Raw genomic sequence first — 19,954 nt, 5'->3', positions numbered from 1 at the left:
AATACCCAATAAACATCTGCTTCTCTACCTGGGGCTAAAACTGACCCTGAACAGTACTTTGTTCCAATACATGAACAGCTAAATAAACTCATTTTGGGTGAAAAGATAGGGAGTAAATATTGAAAGACTAATGCCACCAGGAAGCCCTTGTTTCAAATGCTGAGTTGTCATTTAGCAATATATTTAACACATGCAGTTTAGCCTTCCTTTCCCACCCTCAGGGAAGTGAATCCAGAGTGTCAACATGAAATATTTAAGTCTCACATTCTCCAGGTATACACAAGCCAAATCTTGCAATGTTGTTGGCGACTTCTCAGAGTTGCAAAATAGTAGAGAAATTTTCAAGTGAATGACTCTCTGACTATCTTAAGAATATCCTTTATTCCTACTTGTTCTTTCCAACTTGCTGTTTCAACACTGGTGGAAGGTCAAAGTGGAACTCAGACAAGTGTCACATATCTCCCTGAGGCACCAGGTGTATAATAAAGATTTTCTGATATTAAAAATACCATGGATGAAGCAGGTATTGAATGAAAACTCTAATGTTTAATATTCACCCTGTTGGAATATTTATAAACCAGGTTGGGAAAATGGCTGTATTGGTTTTCTAAATGCCTAGTTAAAGGCTGTTAGTTACTAAAAGCATACGTAAAGCATGGTTCAAAGGATCCTCAGACCACAGAAGAAGATAATGTGGAAGGGAGAGTGATATCACTGGCAACACCCTTTCTTTTTTTATTTAAATTTTTTATTTGTATACATGCAACAAATTTCATGTATCCCCTATGTAGCTGTAAGTACATAATGACACTTCCCACCCTGTCTTCCCTCCCGCCCTTCCTCTTGCTTCCTTTCTTATTTTTCTTTTAATTTTCGCGATAATGTACTTTTTTCTTTGAGAACAAGTTTTATCATTAATCAGTATCACTGGCAACGCCCTTTCATTGTAAGCAATCCCTGCTCATTGTGGATGCTGTGAAAAAGTCTGGGAAAGAAGATGTAGAGGAGAAAGAGAAAGCGATCTCACTATCACACATGATGAAACAGTAAGGACAGAAGGGAAAAGAAAAATCATCACAGGAGGTTAAAAAGGAACACAGGAGAGAGAAATACCCCCAGTCAGACACAGGGACAGAGAGAATGGTTAGCAGAAGGTCTAACTGCAGAAAGAGGTAACAGTGTGATAATTAGGGAACAGAGAGTACAGATGCACTGCTTATCTACTATGTTGTGAGCTGAGGAGGTATTTTTGCTTCATATTTCATAAAAGAGGAAATTGGGGATCATAGAGCTAAAACCACACACCTCAGGTCAATATTAAGTAAAAACAGACCCAGCATCCCAAAGCACTTTGGCTCCACCTAATTTTTTTCTATACCTTCCACAGTTTTTTCTTTACTGTCTGCCTCTCAGCAAGGGCCTTTGATTTGGCTGTAACATGTTCCTGGGCGTCCTAGCAAAAGATGGAGACTCCATGGGGAGGAGTATGGTGTGGTAAAGGAGAGGCTGTCAGAGCAATGATAGATGCCTTAGTTCCAGGACAAGCTTTGTCACCAACTAGCTATGCGCTCTTAACCGCTAGTCCAGGTTCCTTTCTTCCTCATCTGTGAAATGAGGGGCTGGGGACTCAATGTTGTCTTAAGGTAGCTTTTGGCCCTGGTATACTGTGTTTCAGTTGAATAAATGGAAGTGAATGTAACTGGTGAGAGATGGGTTCTAGAAATCATCTGTGAATTCACTCCTGAGCTAGTCAGATCATGAGGAGAAAGCGTTTACATTTATATTGCATGAAGTGAATGCACAAAAACACATGAGCGGACTGAATAAATATGAAATTCAGAAGACAGATATTTCAAAATGTTTTGGACAGCATTGGAAAGGAATGAGAAAGGACGTCGGTAGGAGAAAGGTTGAGTCAACGTTTTCCTCCCTTTGGGAAACAGCTGCACTGCTGATGTTGCTTTCCTTGTAACAGAACTGTGTTCTGATTTCAGAAGATGGAACCATTTGTTGTGTTTCCTTCTTCACTCTACTAGCTCCAGTGAATAGATTATATCACTATCAAGGTAATTCCATCGTCTTTATTTTCTCACTTGATGTAATCAGCTCAAATATTCATGATTAATCTAATCTATCTTTGTAGTCAATTCTCAGACTGCTAAACCAAGTTATATGCACATTCAGTCTAATCATCAGACCTTAAATATCTAACATACTTTGTAAGTTTCTAGACTATTTTCTACATCAAAAATTCACTTAGATGCTTTTTGTAATGAGGGGAATATCAATAAATAGCTTAACTTACAAATATTTTATGAAATTTGATTTCTACAAAATTGTATAATAAAAATAAGCAGATTTCACCCTTCTCACTTACATACAATGATGCACAGAGAAGTTAACACTCTTGCTATAGTTGGCCAGGTTAATTTGTAAGAGCACATATCTAGAACCCAGGTACTCAAATACAATGTCAGCTCTCCCTGGGTTATTGCTTGTTCAGTGTACTGCTTTGTACTTGAGAGAGTAGTGGGGATATCACAAAATTAAAACACCAGCAAAAGATATTGGTTGGGATGGGAAATATCAAGATTTAAACAGTTCTGGGTGTCAGTGTGAACTTCATTACTCATTACTCAATCTCTCTAAAATGTTTTCTTTACTTGTAAAATGTAAATAATTACTCATAACTTGCAAGATTGTTGTCCAACAGAATTAAGTTTATATCTTTGAAAATACTTTATAAATTATATGGTCTATACAAATTATACATTCTATTATGACTTGCAAATTTTCAATACCTAGATTTTGTCACAAAGCAGTAATACATATAATTTCAAATATTTAATATTTCTCTTCATTTTCAAACATATATTTTCAGTACTTATAACATGACCATATTATCATTTGGAAAATTAGCATTTAGAATTTGATCTAGTGTCTATATTACCAGTTATGCCACAGCACTGGCCCCCACAAAGATCTATTGAATGACTATTAATTTAAGATAGTATGCACATTATGTTGGATAGAAAAATACAAGAATAAAGAAAAGCTTATGATTCTTGTCTTTGATCTTTCACAATGTTCAAAAGAGAAATACAGAAAAAGAAAGGACTGTGTAAATTATAGGAACATTAAGTTTAAAATTCAGCTCAGGGGCCAGCATTGTGGCAGAGCATGTTAATTTCCTGTCTGTGACATTGGCATCCCATATGAGTATTGCTTCAGGTCGGGGCTGCTCCACTTCCCACCCAGCTCCCTGCCAATGCTCCCTGGAAAGCAGTAGAGGATGGCACGAGTACTTGGGTCCCTATCATTCATATGGGCAACCTAGATAGAGTTCCCTGATCCTGATTTCAGCTTTGCTTACTCCAGCCATAGTGGCTGTCAGAGGAGTAAGCCAGCCCTCTCTCTCTCTCTTTCTCTCTCTCTCTCTCTCTTTCTACCTTTCTTTTTCTTTCTCTGCCTTTCAAATAAATAAAAATAAGTCCCTTTAAAAACAAAATAGAACTCAGCTCATCTGGTTTGGAACTAGCAGGGAATTCAATTCGTGCACGAGAATTTCCCTGTTAGGTAGCATTTGAGAAGTATCTCACATCCTCAAGAGCTGGGTCTAGGTAGGATGCTTTCATTGTTTCCATTAGTATCACAGATTAGAAACATACTGTAAAAATACTTTAATTTCTGAGGAAGCAAGAGAGAGAGACGAAGAGAGGGAGAGAGAGGAGGGGGACACAATATTTAGCTACACAATCATGATGGTAAAGGAACATAGTACATTTTTGTTCTGCTCAGCTCCTTGAACAAAGAGGATTTGAAAGAGGGATGGTAGAAGGAAGAGACAGATCACAAAAAGGAGAGAGAAATGTTAGTACTACCTGCCAAGTAGATCAAATGGGGAAAAAAAAAAAGCCCTCAAAATTCCCCTTGCCCCAGACCAATGATACCCCTGTATGTGTGTGAGTGGGGGCTGGAGGTTTCAGTAAGGTGGGTGACAGAGCTGTCACTTTCCTGGACAAATTCCCCAAAAGTATGTTTTCAGAAAGCTATTCAGTTACAAAGACTTCAAACTATTTGAAACCATAAAACAACTGGAATAACACCCTTACAATGAATATTTATTTATGTGTTTTTAAATAACTTTCAGGAATGTACAATTAATTAAATCCAGACAAAATTTAAAGAATAAAAGAAAGCTAAAAGGATTTCTATTTTCTTCACACAACTCTTCAGTCTGCCTTGCTTGTCTACTTTGGAAAGCACTGGTTGAGACTGAAGTGGAAACGCATTAGAGATTTCAGGAGAAAGGAAAGAAGGACCTGCTTTGTAGCTCCTCAAACGTCACTGATTCAAATAGAAATGTAAGGGTCACGGTTTTTTGAAGGATCATATATATTTTTAACTACTGGTTCCTCTGCCAGTCAATAGCATAAAACTCATTCCTTCCCACAAGTCTATCCTGATACTTTCTCACCTACTTGCTTAGGGTCATAGCAGGAAATCCAGGCATAGAGTGGACATCATGCCGTATAAGGAGAGAAATGTCCAAAGAGCAATTTAAACATGTTTGGTTGCACACAATATCTCCTTTCCCCGTGCATCATAAACTCACAGTGCTGTAAACAAAATGCAACAAAATTAGTAATGTGTTTGTGGTTGCTTTGGAAAGATGGAAGATTAAAGGAAAAGGACTTTGAGGAGCCCAAGGCCAATGTAAAGGTATAACTTTAGAGGTTTTTTATGATTTATTTATTTATTTGAAAGGCCAAGTTACAGAGAGGCAGAGGCAGAGAGGTCTTTCATCCGCTGGTTCACTCCCCAGATGGCAATGGCTAGTGCTGTGCCTATCCGAAGCCAGCAGCCAGGTGTCTCCTCTGGGTCTCCCACGTGAGTGCAGAGGCTGGAGAACCTGGGCCATCTTCCATTGCTTTCCCAGGCCATAGCAGAGAGCTGGATCGGAAGTCAAGCAGCCAGGACTTGAACCGATGCCCATATGGGATGCCAGCACTGCAGGCAGTGGCTTTACCCACTATGCCACAGCACTGGCCCCAAGGTATAAATTTAAATATCAGGTCAGTGAGTAACAATTCAGAAAGATACCATAAATCAAATAATAAATGAGTCAAAAACCATTTAAAGAAATTTTGGGCTGGGTTTTGGACTAATTTTTTATTTCTGTGAAATAATGTGTGTGTGTGTGTGTGTGTGTGTGTAAGGCATGAGCCAGAAACTGAGGAGGTTATTTTCTTGGACAAAAAACAATAGGAAAATTACTAATCTAGCTTAATTTACAAAAAAGCTCTATGAAGGCTGGCTCTTGGGTCTTTAGGTTAGAGACCTAACCTATCAGGGAGAGCAGATATAGCACAACAATACTGTAACTATTATTGTGACACACAAGTGACCAAACCAAAAGCCTTTCCTAGATACCTATTTTCAGGTTGAGTGACCTCTTTAAGTAATGAATTGCCTCAGTATACTTCCTGTTACTTAGTTTATAGCCAGAATTAAGATACTAAAATCATTCCATCCCATGCCCTCCACGCATTCTTGCAAAAAATTAACTGGACTTGTAATTGTCATATATATATTTCTACCATGTGGCAAAGATCAGGATTGTTAAATTCAGCCTCTCACCTGTACTGTATGATTTCTAAGATGCATGTAGAAGAGAGAATACACAGATGCATATAACCTGATTAGCAATTTCAGAGACAAATGAATGCCTTATGTAGTCCTTTAATGATGAACCAAACTGGCCAATGTGTGAGACTCTGTGATTACTTTGTCAATATGAAATTAGATTAAAGAAGAGCACAGATCCTGCCAGGATAGTGGGAGGGTAGAAAGAGAAGTGTCATCTGGTAGACAGGCCACTCCAAAGAGCTTTCTAGATATAAGTAGCAGCTACTGTCAAATATCTCACTCTCAGAAAGATAAAATCAGTGACACCTCCCCCCCCCCCACACACAAACAGGTATCAGTATTGCCTGTCCTGAGGACAGGTTGTGAATAAGGGCAAGACATGGCCAGTGTGGTGAGTACACAACAATGTCTTCTACTGTTTACAGCAGAATATGATACTTTTTCATTTGCCTGAGATTTACAACTTTTAAAAGTCAGTTGCAATCTTCAAGGATTAAATCCATTCATATTTAAGGAGTAAAAGATGTACCAAATTGGAATATTATCATTGATTAAAATAAAAGATAAAACATCAATTAAAATATTATCTTCTAAAAATAGTATCATCTATAAAAATATGGAATTGAGAATACATTTTCCTATCACTTTTAGATCATGCATAGAAATATGTTTTTCCATAAATTTATATTAAAGGAGTATTTGGGAAACTTCTAGATTCCTTAATTCCTGATCCAGGATGCAAACATAGATTTGATCTCATATTGCATTTCTATTCTGTTCATGGCTTCCTGAAACATATACTGAAAATGATTCATATATCATAAGATTTCCATGATTAATTTTCTGTGTCTGCCATTGGTGTGAAAACAGGGAGCCGTAGTATGTTTTTGTGTATTTGACATTCAAGAAGAATGGGAGTAGAAAGTGAAAAGGAAGGAAGAGAATAAGAAAGGCTGCTGAACATTTGTGGAATATAGACAGTATGATGAGGAAGGAACAACATATGAAGAAAGAACAGCTTCCCGAGGAGAGGGGCTTGGCTTATGCTTCAAGATAGCATGACAAAAAAGGATCAGATACTCAATGCAAAACAACTTCAACATTTTTGTGTCAAAAAGCTCAAATCCACAAACACTTAAAAGGAACAAATCACAAGCTCACATAAGTACAAGCTTGTGGCTCTTTGATGTAGAACAAGTTCAGGAAAAAGCTTTTGGAGGCCTATGAGTGAGTTTTCCCAAAGGATTTTAAAAGGACAGAGTGCTGGGCCAGTGCACATTCCTTCTCACGGTCTCCTTTACCTTTTCCCTGCTTCCTTTCTCATGTCTTGTTGTTTATGCTGGACATTTAGGGCTTCTTCCTTTTAACAAATTCTTTAGCCTTTGACTTGCCTGTCACCACAGAATTTTATGCTTTTGTTACAAGGCAGTGAGCTTGCTCCACACACAGTCCACATTGAGCAAAACCCCCTTCAAAAGCCCCCCAAATGATGGCATTGTCCTTGCTAATGTATGCTCAGAGAATGAAACAATCTGTTTCATTCCCTGTGTTAGAACAGCTGGAATGAAATGAATAGAGGGGGCTGAGCAGTTCTGAGAAATCTTTGATAATAGAGAAGTACAAGTGTTCCCCGTCAACAGTAGGATGATAATTTCTGTGGTATGAATGATGTAACCAAGTAGTTGTATATTACTGCCCCATTCTTTCTTGTCCCAAGGCACCCTTGGAAACGCGATGCTACATCTCAATGGGATTTTCCAGTACAAAGATTCTTTTCAAATAACATAATTGTGGATACACACCATTCCTACAGAGGTAAGTATACTGAAGATGTGCCAAAACATTAGGGCAGAAATTTGGTTCCCATGGCATACAAACAGGAATCCAAGTACTTGGAGCAATAAATAAAATTTTTGTAGACTACAAGATTATAAAGTATGCATTCTCTGTACAATTCAAATTGCTTGCTTGTTTGTTTTGAAGCAAAACAATCTGATACATAAGAGAGAAAAATATTCAGGAATTCAGAATGTTATTGATTCATAGCTGAAACTGATGTTTCTGTAGTTCTCTAATAATATATTAAATCAATGGGTGATAAGTAATGACAAAAAGAGATAAAATATCTTAATGTTGGTTAAATTTTTATTCCATTAACTTACTAAGACTAAACAACATGAAAAACCATGAGCAAAATAAAAATAGTGTGTTATTCCATTTTGTGTTACTATAACAAAATGCCTAACTCTGGGTAATGTATATAGAAAAGAGATTTGTTGGCTCACAATTCTGGTAGCTGGAAAGTCCAAATAGCATTCTGGCTGCATCACAATATAAGGTAGATGTGACAAAAAACCAACTGCACCTGACAGGAAACTGAAATGACATGTATACAAACAATGGAGCAAGAGTGGGCAGGAGCCAACCTGGCTCTTTGGTAACAACCTCATTTTTTGAGAACTAGTCTATTTTTTTTAAAGATTTGTTTTATTTATTTGAAAGACAGAATTACAGGGAGAGGTAGAGCCAGAGAGAGATGTTGGTCTCTCATCTGCTAATTCACTCCCCAAATGACTACCGCAGCCAGAGTTGAGCTGATCCAAAACTAGGAACCAGGAGCTTCTTCCAGGTCTCCCACTTGGGTGCTGGAGCCCAAGGACTTGGGCCGTCTTCTACTGCTTTTTCATGCCATAACAGAGAGCTGGATTGAAAGTGGAGCAGCTGGGTTTCAAACTGACTCCCATATGGGATGCTGCCTCTGCAGGTCTGGGTTCAACTCACTGCGCCACAGTGGCAGCCGAGAACTAATCTATTTTTTGAGTCTTCACAAGACCAACACTTTTCCCTTCAAAGGGCAGTCATGAGTCAATCATCTCCCATTAGGCCCCACCACATTTCAATACCCACTACTCAAGCTTCCATCACATGAAACTTTGGAGGACAAGCCATCCCCAAACCATAGGCAACAATAACAAAAAGTCTAACAATCTAAGACTCAATAAACATAAAGTCCAAGAGAAGAAAACAGTGTAACAGTTGGAGCAGAGGGAGCACAAATTAATAAAAAGAGAGCTGGGTGTCGAATTTCTGTAGATCATGTCATAACACAGCAGTTGAGTAAACCTGTCTTTAGACATGTGAAGGTCTACTATGCAGAATACATTATGGACATGATTTTAATGATGCCAGGGGAAAAATTAGCACTAATGTGTAAATAATAAAGGAGCAGATACAAGGTCCAGATAAGAAAGAAAATTGTAGCTATATTTACCCAATGGTAATAATGACCACTTCTTGAGAACAGGAGTTCTCCAGTGCACATTGTAGTTAAGGAAGTCCAAAGAACTCTCTGACATAATCCCTGAATTCCTGTGGCCATAGCCCTGAAACTGGCAGGTACAGTTTGTACTTGAGGAAGTTTATTCATTTGGGAGCACTCTGAGGCATGAATATATGACTCTTATGTCAGAGAATGGGAGTAAAGGTAGGATCTGGATGGAGGGTCACTGTTTAGAACTATAGGATTTAATACACTCTTATTTGGATCTAGCATTAATTTCTTCTCTATTTTTTTTTCCTGCTGATGTCACTCTGATTTTCCTCTATTCCTTTGTTTAAAGATTTATTTTATTTTTTTAAAGGCAGAGATACAGAGAGAGAGATAGAGATCTTTCATCTGCAGGTTCACTCCCCAAAATGGACACAATGGACAGGAATGGACCAGGCCAAAGCCAGGAGCCTGGAGCTCCAATTGGGTCACTTGAATGATGGAGGGACCCAAGTATTTGGACCATCTTTTGCTGCTTTGTGAGGTGTATTAGAAGCGAGCTGGATAGGAAGTGGAGCAGCCAGGACATAATCTGACATCCATATTAAATGAAGCCATTGCAGGCTGCAGTTTAACCTGCTGTGCCACAACACTAGCCCCTCCTATATTTTTTTAAATTTATTTATTTGACAGGTAGAGTTATAGACAGTGAGAGAGAGAGACAGAGAGAAAGGTCTTCCTTCCATTGGTTCACTCCCCAAATGGCTGTCATGGCTGGCGAGCTGCCTATCTGAAGCCAGGAGCCAGGTGCATCTTCCTGGTCTCCCATGTGGGTGCAGGGGCCCAAGCACTTGGGCCATCCTCCACTGCCCTCCCGGGCCACAGCAGAGAGCTGGACTGGAAGAGGAGCAAGCAGGACTAGAACCTGGCGCCCATATAGGATGCTGGCGTTGCAGGTGGAGGATTAACCAAGTGAGCCACGGCGCTGGCCCTCTCCTATATTCTTAATTCAATCAGTTAGGATTCACATTTCCCAGTTCTGGGGGAAATTTCGTGACATGGATTGTTCAGTAAAACAACTGCACTTCATGGCTGCAGTGACTGTGTGAGCAATGAGTATGTGACTCACAACTAGTTAGAGTCAAAGAGATGTAATGAGAAGGAGTGTCTTGCAATGACAGAGACAATATATTAACAAAGTTGGAGGAACTAAGAAAAATAGAATTTGGGGTCCTGGAGTCTTAAGGTAGGAAAACATTATAGGCTTTTCAATATCTCATTTTTAATTGTAAAAAAATAATAAATCTTATGAACTCAACCCTTAACGAAGGAAGGAAACCAGTATATGTTCTTTTCCCCTGATTGCAGTGTTTCTTAATGTTTTACATAGTAAGATATAAGTAGAACACAATAGCACACATTTTATATCCGAAAGGCAAAGAAAGAATTGTTATAGCAAGCCGAGACGATGGGCCCAGGATTCTAGATTCTCTTTGAATAGAAGTCCTTAATGCCCTGGGCTTCCTGTCAACTTAAAGCCACTAATAAAGGTAGTTCTGAAGTTTGGGCACTTTTAGACTAAATTTAGTAGACAAGTGGCTCAACAGGAAATGGAACTCTTATTTTTTCCCCCAGCCTATTCTATTTTGAGGCTTCTGAATAAAAAGATAGAACAGCATTTTAGTTATTTCCACCTGCTTTCTGAGATAAACATAAATCTGTTCATATAGGATTATCTGATTTAGATTTTTTTTTTTAATTTTAAAGATAGGTACGCCATATAATCCAATGGTTTAGAATCTTCTCCTAAAGGTTTTAAACACATGTCTCACCTTGCCTTAGTTTAATCTTCTGTCAAATACAACCTTAGCTGATAGGACCTGTGATTTTGAAATAACAATGCACTAAATCTAGAAAGTTACAGTTGAGGATTATAAAGATAAGAAAATACAAATTTTCCTTTTATTTCAGAAATCATACAGATTATACACATGGAAATTATAAATAAACATCATATCCATATTTTCTCTCTGTCACTCCTTAATAACAACACATTATGAAACCAAAGAGGCAAAACGAAAGTCAAACTGTGGTTGAGATAACCGAATTATTTATAATTGTGTAGTTTAAAGTGGAAGCTTGATTTAGAATTCAGTGACTCAGGGATATAGTTCTGGCTCCAATTCTATGTTCTCTGCCAATAGGCAGTCTAGACCAAGGCTTTTCAGACTCACAGGACAACTGGAATCACTGACAGAGGTTCTTTAATATATATATTCTGGATGGACCTCATGCCCAGATAGCCTAATTCAGAAAGAATAGGGTGGGGTTCATGTATTGCATTCCAACTACGGCTGATCTGTTGGTCTTTGAAAAAAATCACTGGTCTAGAAATCAGATATTCTCATCTTTATCATCAAAGATCTGAGTAGTCCATCAATTATAGGCTGGAGAGTACAAAGTGACAGATTTCCACTGCTTAAAGGATAATAGATTTCCCTTTAGAAGTTCTAACTTTAAATATTAAAAAAGATGAATTGACTCTTACAGGCACATTGGGAGACATGTAGAAGTAATATTGGATCTATTTCCCAGACGCGGAAATAGAAGCAGTGGGGGCATCTAAAGTCACCCAACTGAAAGTTAGGCCTAATTTAGGCCTAATTTTGCTTCACAATTCGGAGTCTATTGTCTTTTGTTTATTCTTCATAGCTTTTTATAAATGAACAATAAATAACCCTTCTACAACTTGTAATAATTCATGGTATTCAGAAAAGGAATTCTGTATTTCTGGGGTCACATGTATCCCTCCAGTATGACTTTCTGGTAGAGGCAAGTAATAGTTAAGACATAAAAACAAAAATGAAGAAGCAAAACACAAGATAATTCACATTTTTTGGAAGAAGTCACTTGTTATCTTTGAAGGTATTAACAGGGCTAACAAGACAGCCACAGTCTAGACTCTTCTTTTGGAACTGTTGGCCTTTATAAATTCTTGTGTAATTTTTTTCTTTAATTGAGATGAGACACCGGATATGAACAAATTTAGCCAGCATTGCAGTTCTACAGCATTTGTCTGAACCTAATTATTGTCCACACGATCGACTGCTTGCTTTTACTTCACCTTCAGTATCTCAGCTGTTAGAAAGGAAATCCCTGAACATTCCCCGATCAAGTTCTTGTTTCATGCTTGTAAGTTAATATTGAGATACTAAGCCAGAAGGTGGAGGCATTGTTAGTGACAACTAAAATTAAAAACAAAATGAGAATTAATGTTTCTTTAGCTGTCAATGGGGACTTCTCTGAGAAAACCTTGGTATATAATTCGTTGCTATATTGTGCTATCAAAGATTGCATCCACTTGCTCATTTTCAATAAATACCAACCATGTGGTATACAATAGGATTACAGGCCATACAATAGTCCAGACCTCATGATGCCCTTTGTTTAACTTTTTTGTTCAAGTATACTTTTCTAGATAGTATCACATAATGTTTAAATATGAAAATAACATATAAATATATTATTTGATCTACTTAATTTTTTTAAAAGTTTTATTTATTTAATTGGAAGGCAGGGTTACAGAGAGAGAGAGAGAGAGAGAGATCTTCCATCTGCTGGTTCACTCCCCAAATAGTCACAATGGCTGAGGCTCAGTCAGGTCATAGCCAGGAGCCAGGAGCTTCATCTGGGTATCCCACTTGGCAGGGGCCTAAGTACTTGGCCATAAACAACTGCTTTTCTCAGGCCATTAGTAGGTTAAAGTAGAGAAACCTTTCAAATAAATAACATTAGATAAAAATTTAAGTTACCTGATTTGATATAAGCATCAGGGCTCAGTGTACTACAGATTTATGAGCTTCAGTGTGGAAAAGGTCAGAATAGCTGTACTTTCTGGACAGTTGTACCCAGGCCAAGTATCCCTGGTCACAAGCCACCACGGTAAGTTGGGTCTGATAGTAAAATCTTACAGATAGTAAGGAGGGTGAGTAGTGTCCAGTATTAGCTGCTTTACTAAGATGTTGAAGGTTTTGCAATAAATGTGATAGACAACAATTTCACTAGCCAGGTGCAGAGTTAGTTCATTGTATCACTTTGAACATAGATTTTTTTTTTGCCTCTATAGGAATCCTTTTCAGGTTCCAAGGGATAAGACTATGTAGCACAAACTGGTATTTTTGCCTTGGGAGAGAATTGAGTGGTTTATATGACAGCATAGTGAATATTCTTAGAAGACAAAACTGTGGGTTGGTAGCCCTACATCATTACATTTCTTTTTCTTTTTTTTCTTTTTCTTTTTCTTTTTTTTTTTTTTTTTTTTTGACAGGCAGAGTGGACAGAGAGACAGAGAGAAAGATCTTCCTTTTGCCGTTGCTTCACCCTCTAATGGCCGCTGCGGCCGGCGCACTGCGCTGATCCGATGACAGGAGCCAGGTACTTATCCTGGTCTCCCATGGGGTGCAGGGCCCAAGCACTCGGGCCATCCTCCACTGCACTCCCTGGCCACAGCAGAGAGCTGGCCTGGAAGAGGAGCAACCAGCATCATTACATTTCATACCGGATTCACTGATCTTATTATAGATAATTGGCTTATTATTATGATCATTATTATTTGAAAGGCAGAGATACAGAGACAGAGAAAGGGAGAAGGAAGAAGTAAAGAGAGGGAGAGGGAGAGAGAGAAAGAGGTGGGGAGAGAAAAAGAGAGAGCGAAAGAGAGATAGAGAGAGATCTCCAATTTGCTGGTGAACAACCCAAATGCCCACAATGGATGGTACTTGGCCGGGTTCAAGGCTCACTAACTGGGGACTTCATTTAGGTCTCCCATGTGGGTAGCAGGAACCCATTACTTGAACCATTATCTGCTGCTTTCCTATAGTATGCTTTAGCAGGAAGCTTTATAAGAAGTGGAGCCAGTATTTGAACCTGGCACTCTTATATGATTTCTGGGTTACTAAAGGAAACACAAGTAATTCTTCTTGTGGTAGAATTGTTGTCCTGACTGTGTCAATGTCAGTATTTTGGTCATGATCTGGTACCACAGATTTGCAGATGATACTATTGAGGGTCAGTGTAGGCAAAGTGAGCATGGAGATTCCTTTATATTATTTCTTCCAACTTTATATCTATCTATAACTTTATTAAAATAAAAAAGTTTAATTAAAAAGGTTAGAAACAAATCTAACTTTCTCATAAATCTGGGAAAATTTTATTTGGAAGTTTTAAAAAATCAATTTTTACATATCCTCTGATATTTTGAATTTGTTCTTATCACAGGTAAATAGCACAAAAAAGTAAGATTAAATATATATAAAAAGTAAAATTAATGTATATATAATATTAATACATCATCATTGGTACTTTTAGGTTTAATATAAAATTTTCCATTAAAACAAATAATCTGTGCAATGCAAAAAGAGTTATTAGGAATTATTATTAGCTTTTCATGTAGTGTTTTAAAACATCTGATGTGATAATTGCTAACTTTTTGTATTATTCAGACTCTGGCTCAAATTTTATTACCAAGGTAATTTGTTCTGATAGTCTGTGTATTGCAGCATTGCTTATTAGGTGGTTGAGACTTTTACAAACCCTTAGCTTTCTCATTATATCAACCCTTGAACACCATATGCTTTATCTATTCTCTAAAGGATATTGGTTTCAATTTTGTTCCTGATTTAGAGTTATGGCAACAAGGATTTTTATGATCAAGAATTGATAGGTAGGGACCAGTGTTATGGTGCAGTGGATTAAGCCACCACTTGTAAAACCAGATCCTATCCCATGTTGAAGTGACAGGTACAGTCCTGGCTATACCACTTCTGGTTTAGCTTCCTGAAATGTGCCTGAGAAGGCAGCAGAATGGCCCTGATAATCACATGAGAGACCAGCATGGAATTCCTGGAACCTAACTTCAACCTCTCTCTTGAGGCAATTTAAGGACTGAATCAATGGATGGAAGATCTCTCTCTCTCTCTCTCTCTCTTTCAGTCTCTCTGTTTCTGTTTTGCTATTTGTCATTATGCCTTTCAAATAAACAAATGAACAATTTTTAAAAAATGATAAATATTAAAAGGAAAGACACTATTTACTTTGGATTTTTCCTCCTTCTTTCTTCCTTTTTCCTTCCTTCCATCCTTCTGTCTTTCATTCATATTTCTCTTTTATTCAAACCACTTTCTTAGGGATCTCCTTGTTATTTGATGGGTAGTATACATTATTTTTACCCAGGACCAATATATTTTGCAACTGATGAGGGCAAAAATCCACATTTTTTTTAATGAACAGTACATTATCATGCTGAGTTGTCATATGAGACCAGGGAACTTCTTCTTGTTCAAACTCATGAGGTTAGAAAAAAAACATGCAAATTAAGTGTGAAACATAAATTCTTCTGAAAACAAACAAGAACAGCAACATTAAAAGAACAGGGTCATCAAGGGAAATTCAAATGCAGGACACAGCTGTGCAAAGCCTTAGAAAGTAAAGAGTAACAACATATGTGTAAAGAAAGAACAGATTCCATTGAAAAAATGCTCAATGAAGAAAGAAATGGACTAAATCTATTTTTATTTAGAGAAGATCATTATAAGATATTTTAATTACTTTTTAAAAATGTCTTTAAGGTACAACTTCCATTCTAATAACACAATCAAGTTGTGCTTTAACTTTGTTGAATTGCCTTTATAGCAAAGGGATGTATAAAATCAATATGCTGTCATTTCACGTAATCAGAGAAGAGTTTACCATTTATATGACCATAAATTTAACAATCTTTTATTCCTGTACTATGTGATGGGCATTAGCGGTTTGCAATTAGAAAGGCATAGTCCTCAACTTCCATGCCCCTAAAATCTTGTAAGTACTCCTTACAAAAGGAGTACTGAATGTCAAATGTAAACAATGATTATTGTGAGCCCACTGTAGATATAGAGGAGTACCTAAGTTAAACCACAGATATTAATGTTATATTAAGTTTTGAAGGGAAACAAGAGTTATTCTAATGGGGGAAAATCCCCTATGGAGATGGCTATGGTTGGTGTGGGAGGAGAGGTTACTGACATTTCCTGGCAGAGGGACCCATGTGAGAGTGTGGTCTGCAATAGCTTAAAGCATTCTGAAACAAAAACGATTATTTGAAGGTACGCCAGAGGATATACCTTGGTGGTCAGAAGAGGAACTAGAGATGACCTTCTGTGATAAACTGAGGATTTATATTATAAAGCAGGAGAATTAATTGAAAGATGTCAGGATGGGAGGAATAATGATCTGATCTGCATTTCAGAAAGCTATCCCTGCCATCACACAGAATGGTGGGTGGGTTTAAAGTCCCAAGCAGGTGGTAAAATAATCATGGAGGTTGCTTCAATAATGTTCTGTTCTTTCTTTCTTTCTTTCTTTCTTTCTTTCTTTCTTTCTTTCTTTCTTTCTTTCTTTTTTTCAGACAGAGTGGACAGTGAGAGAGAGAGACAGAGAGAAAGGTCTTCCTTTGCTGTTGGTTCGCCCTCCAATGGCCGCCGTGGCTAGCGTGCTGCGGCTGGAGCACCGCGCTGATCCAATGGCAGGAGCCAGGTACTTATCCTGGTCTTGCAGGGTGCAGGGCCCAAGGACTTGGGTCATCCTCCACTGCACTCCCTGGCCATAGCAGAGAGCTGGCCTGGAAGAGGGGCAACCGGGACAGAATCCGGCGCCCCGACCGGGACTAGAACCCGGTGCTCCGCAAGGCGGAGCATTAGCCTAGTGAGCCGCGGCACCAGCCTGTTGTTTCTAGTATCTGTGGTTAATAAGGAGTTCTCATTTGCAAAATTGTGACAATCATTGTTGTATCCACTTAGTGCCTTTCTCCTACTCTGCTCCAATAGTTGGCTTTGTGCAAGCTACATTTGCTAGGGCCCTTTGGCCACAGGATTTTCAGAAATATTTTTGCCAATTAGGGTTATTGGAGGGAGATGGCAGAACAGGAAAACAAGAAATGGAGAGAAGCCAGAGTATTTCTTCAAACCTTTAATTTCATCATAGTTTAGGAGTCATCATTCTTTTTTTTTTTTTTTAAGTATTTTAAATTGAGTCACAAGAATTACTGAGTTGTGTGATGAAACACCTCTAAAAAAGAGACATTTGAACAAGATTGAATTCTGTTAAGTTTCAATATAAAGTAATAAGGTGTCTTTAGGCCTCAGGTTTGGAGTGAGGGCTAACAGCTAACCTGAAAAAAGAAATGGGTTTCATGCACTGTCTTGTTGGAAGTCATTCAAATTATAATCTAGACTATTCTGGGACCATTTCAGGGTTACGTTCCTATTACATCACCAATTGTCCTAAGATTTCCAGTACCCTGATATTTCTCTCTGTATTTACTTTATGACCCCATTTCTCTGCTTCCTCTTTTGTCCCTATAAGGTAGACAGGGAGCTAATAGTACAGCTCTTTGGACAGGGTAACACAGGAGTCAGTCTACAAAAGAGCAATCAGAGGACTTCATGTTTACCAGGGAAACCAGAATTGAGGATTGAAGGAAGCATCGTAACTTTGGAATTGGGAGTCATGCACTAATTTTTGGAACTATAAAATATATACCCAGAAAAGGTATTACCAACATAGGGGAATTCGAAAACCATGGATTTCCCATGTAGATGTGGAAGAGGAGGAATTTTGTGGAGGTAAAATTGAGGAAGATGTGCAATAAGAAGACATTTCTTGTTAAATTCTAGTATTTTGTCAAAATCAGTGTTCTGTTGAGTTGTTATATAATTGTTTTTGTCTTGTTTTGTTTTCATGTTTAGATTATACATAATTCTGTCAGTCAGAAAAATACTACAACAGCCAGATACAACAGAGGACGAAGACTTGGACAGAGTGCAAATTTCTGCTACATGGACAAAAAAATTACCTGGAACAATAACACCAGCAACAACAAAAATAGATCCTAGAATAACACAACATTCTTTATTTTAAATATTAAGAATCTCTTAGTGCCTGGGTCACTCAGTAAATATTAGTGCATAATAAAATTGGCTTAATGAATGAGTAGTGCAAAAATCACAAAATGCATTTCTTCTGTAGCCCTTGGATGAAAACATACTTATTAAGACTTCTGCTTGAAAAAAAAAAAAAACTTACATTCTTTTATTTATCCCCTCAACCAAGTAGTTTCCAGCATGTACTCCAAAACCAAATTGTTAATATTATTTTTAATGAATGTTTTTCTTACTGGGTTTAAAGAATAAATCAAATTTATAGACACCTCAAAGCTATCCAAAAATATTTGTCCTTGAATTGCTGAGGTGTGAGCAATGTAATCATCTTTTGACATCTTCACTTACTTCCCAAGGTGTAATGTTGTCCTTTTTCATTTTAGTGATGAATATTCGATGTATATGATGGGAGGGTCAACTTGAATTTTTTTAATGATAAAAAAATACAAAGTACCATTGGCAAAACCATTTTATCTTTTCAAAACTGTGGCACAATAGATAGAATATTTCAATGGGAAGATGTTAGCTTAAAGTGTGCATTGTTTGGAAAAGGAGTTAATTAACAACTTATTAATTGGATAGAAAATCTGAAACTGTTGTACTTCTAGCAAATACATAATTTTCTTCAAGTATTATTAAAGCGTTTTTGTTGTACCTATTAAAGATTCTTGTCTCTAAGTTAATTTCATTATGCTAATAAGCTATCATCGTTACAGAACCTAAGCTTTGATCCATGTTAATTGTCGTGATCTTCAAAGACAAAGTCACCACTTACTTTAAATGAATTTTACATCTTTTTAAAGAATCACACGGAAATTAGGGGAAGTAATTAATTTTTTATTATGTGTCTCAATATTTTTAAGGGAGGAAGTCAATGGTATTGGCTAGAATTCATTTTAACATTTAACTAGGGAAAACAGCATGAGGCAAAAAAACCGTTCAGATGCAAAAGATTAAAGAAAATTTGAAACTGGGACCTAATTTGTCTTGATAAACTTTGGTGTTTAATATGCTTCTTTTGTTCTCAGTGTGAAACTGCAGGGTTTTGATTTGTAAAAACTTTTTGAAGAATTAATTCTTTCTAATTTTTATTCATTTCTTTGCCTTTTCTTTACAGTAAGACAGACATGTTGACCTTCAAACCATAATACTTTTAAATATCTATGAACTTACAAGGTTAAATCTATTAGTGCTCTAATATTGCTATTGTATACTCACAGTGTATGTTTCTTCTGATGCAGATAAGACCTAGTTATTCCCATATTACAGCTAGTTACTTGAACCTTATGAGGTTTAAACAAATAATGCTATTTAATTATTTGCATTTCTCTGTATAACCAAAGAAGGTCAAGTTTGGAAATATTAACTGTTTCATTTCATTAAAAATTTTTTGTATGAACATAAAAAACACTTTAAGAGCGTTTATGAAGTGGTTAACTATTCACTGCGTCCCTTTTAGAACCAGAGTGATTTGTCAATTAGAGGAATTCTTTAAAGCCACTGTCAAACTAGATCAAAATCTGGATCAAAAATGAGAAAGGCAAAAGCATTATTGGGTATATTTTGCCTTAATCATTCAGAGACAAGGCGTTAACTTTCAAATTTATAATTTTATAGTCATTTATACTATATTAAAGCTACCTGACATTCTTTTAGGAAAGACATAGAATAGAAAACATATATTGCAGTTCAAATAAACTTAAAAAAAAAAAAACAAGCAGAATTCACTAACAGATGTAAATGTGCGCTTTACAGGGAAGGAAAGCATTAAATAAGTTTTAGGAGAAAATTTGATGACCTTAATATGGTTGTTAGCATATAGGAACATCTTGATACAACAAAGAAGCTAACAGTGAAATTCCACTTTGCTATGAAGAATTTTCCATGAAATGATCCAAATCATTTCTTGATATATAAATCAGTAGTTCTCAATTATTGTGTATAAGACAACACCTGGTAATGGTAAAAATGTAAACTCAAACGTAATGTCCAGTGCTTCACGTTTTTAAATACTTTTTAAAAAATTACTCATTAGAGAGAGTGCTCCCATCTGCTGGCTCAT

General features: G+C 37.1%; 1 long non-coding RNA gene across 1 annotated transcript; it reads left to right on the top strand.

The window, feature by feature from the left end:
• Positions 1–1,780: 1,780 nt before the first annotated feature.
• On the top strand, positions 1,781–18,555 carry LOC127491614 (uncharacterized). The gene is made up of 3 exons (XR_007920405.2): positions 1,781–2,066; positions 7,367–7,464; positions 17,701–18,555. It is a non-coding gene; the product is annotated as an uncharacterized lncRNA (long non-coding RNA).
• Positions 18,556–19,954: the final 1,399 nt, after the last annotated feature.

Source organism: Oryctolagus cuniculus, chromosome 3 (genome assembly GCF_964237555.1).
Source record: "Oryctolagus cuniculus chromosome 3, mOryCun1.1, whole genome shotgun sequence".
NCBI lineage: Eukaryota > Metazoa > Chordata > Mammalia > Lagomorpha > Leporidae > Oryctolagus > Oryctolagus cuniculus.
The sequence above is the reverse complement of the archived record's forward strand: the minus strand, read 5'-3'. Positions and strand labels throughout refer to the sequence as shown.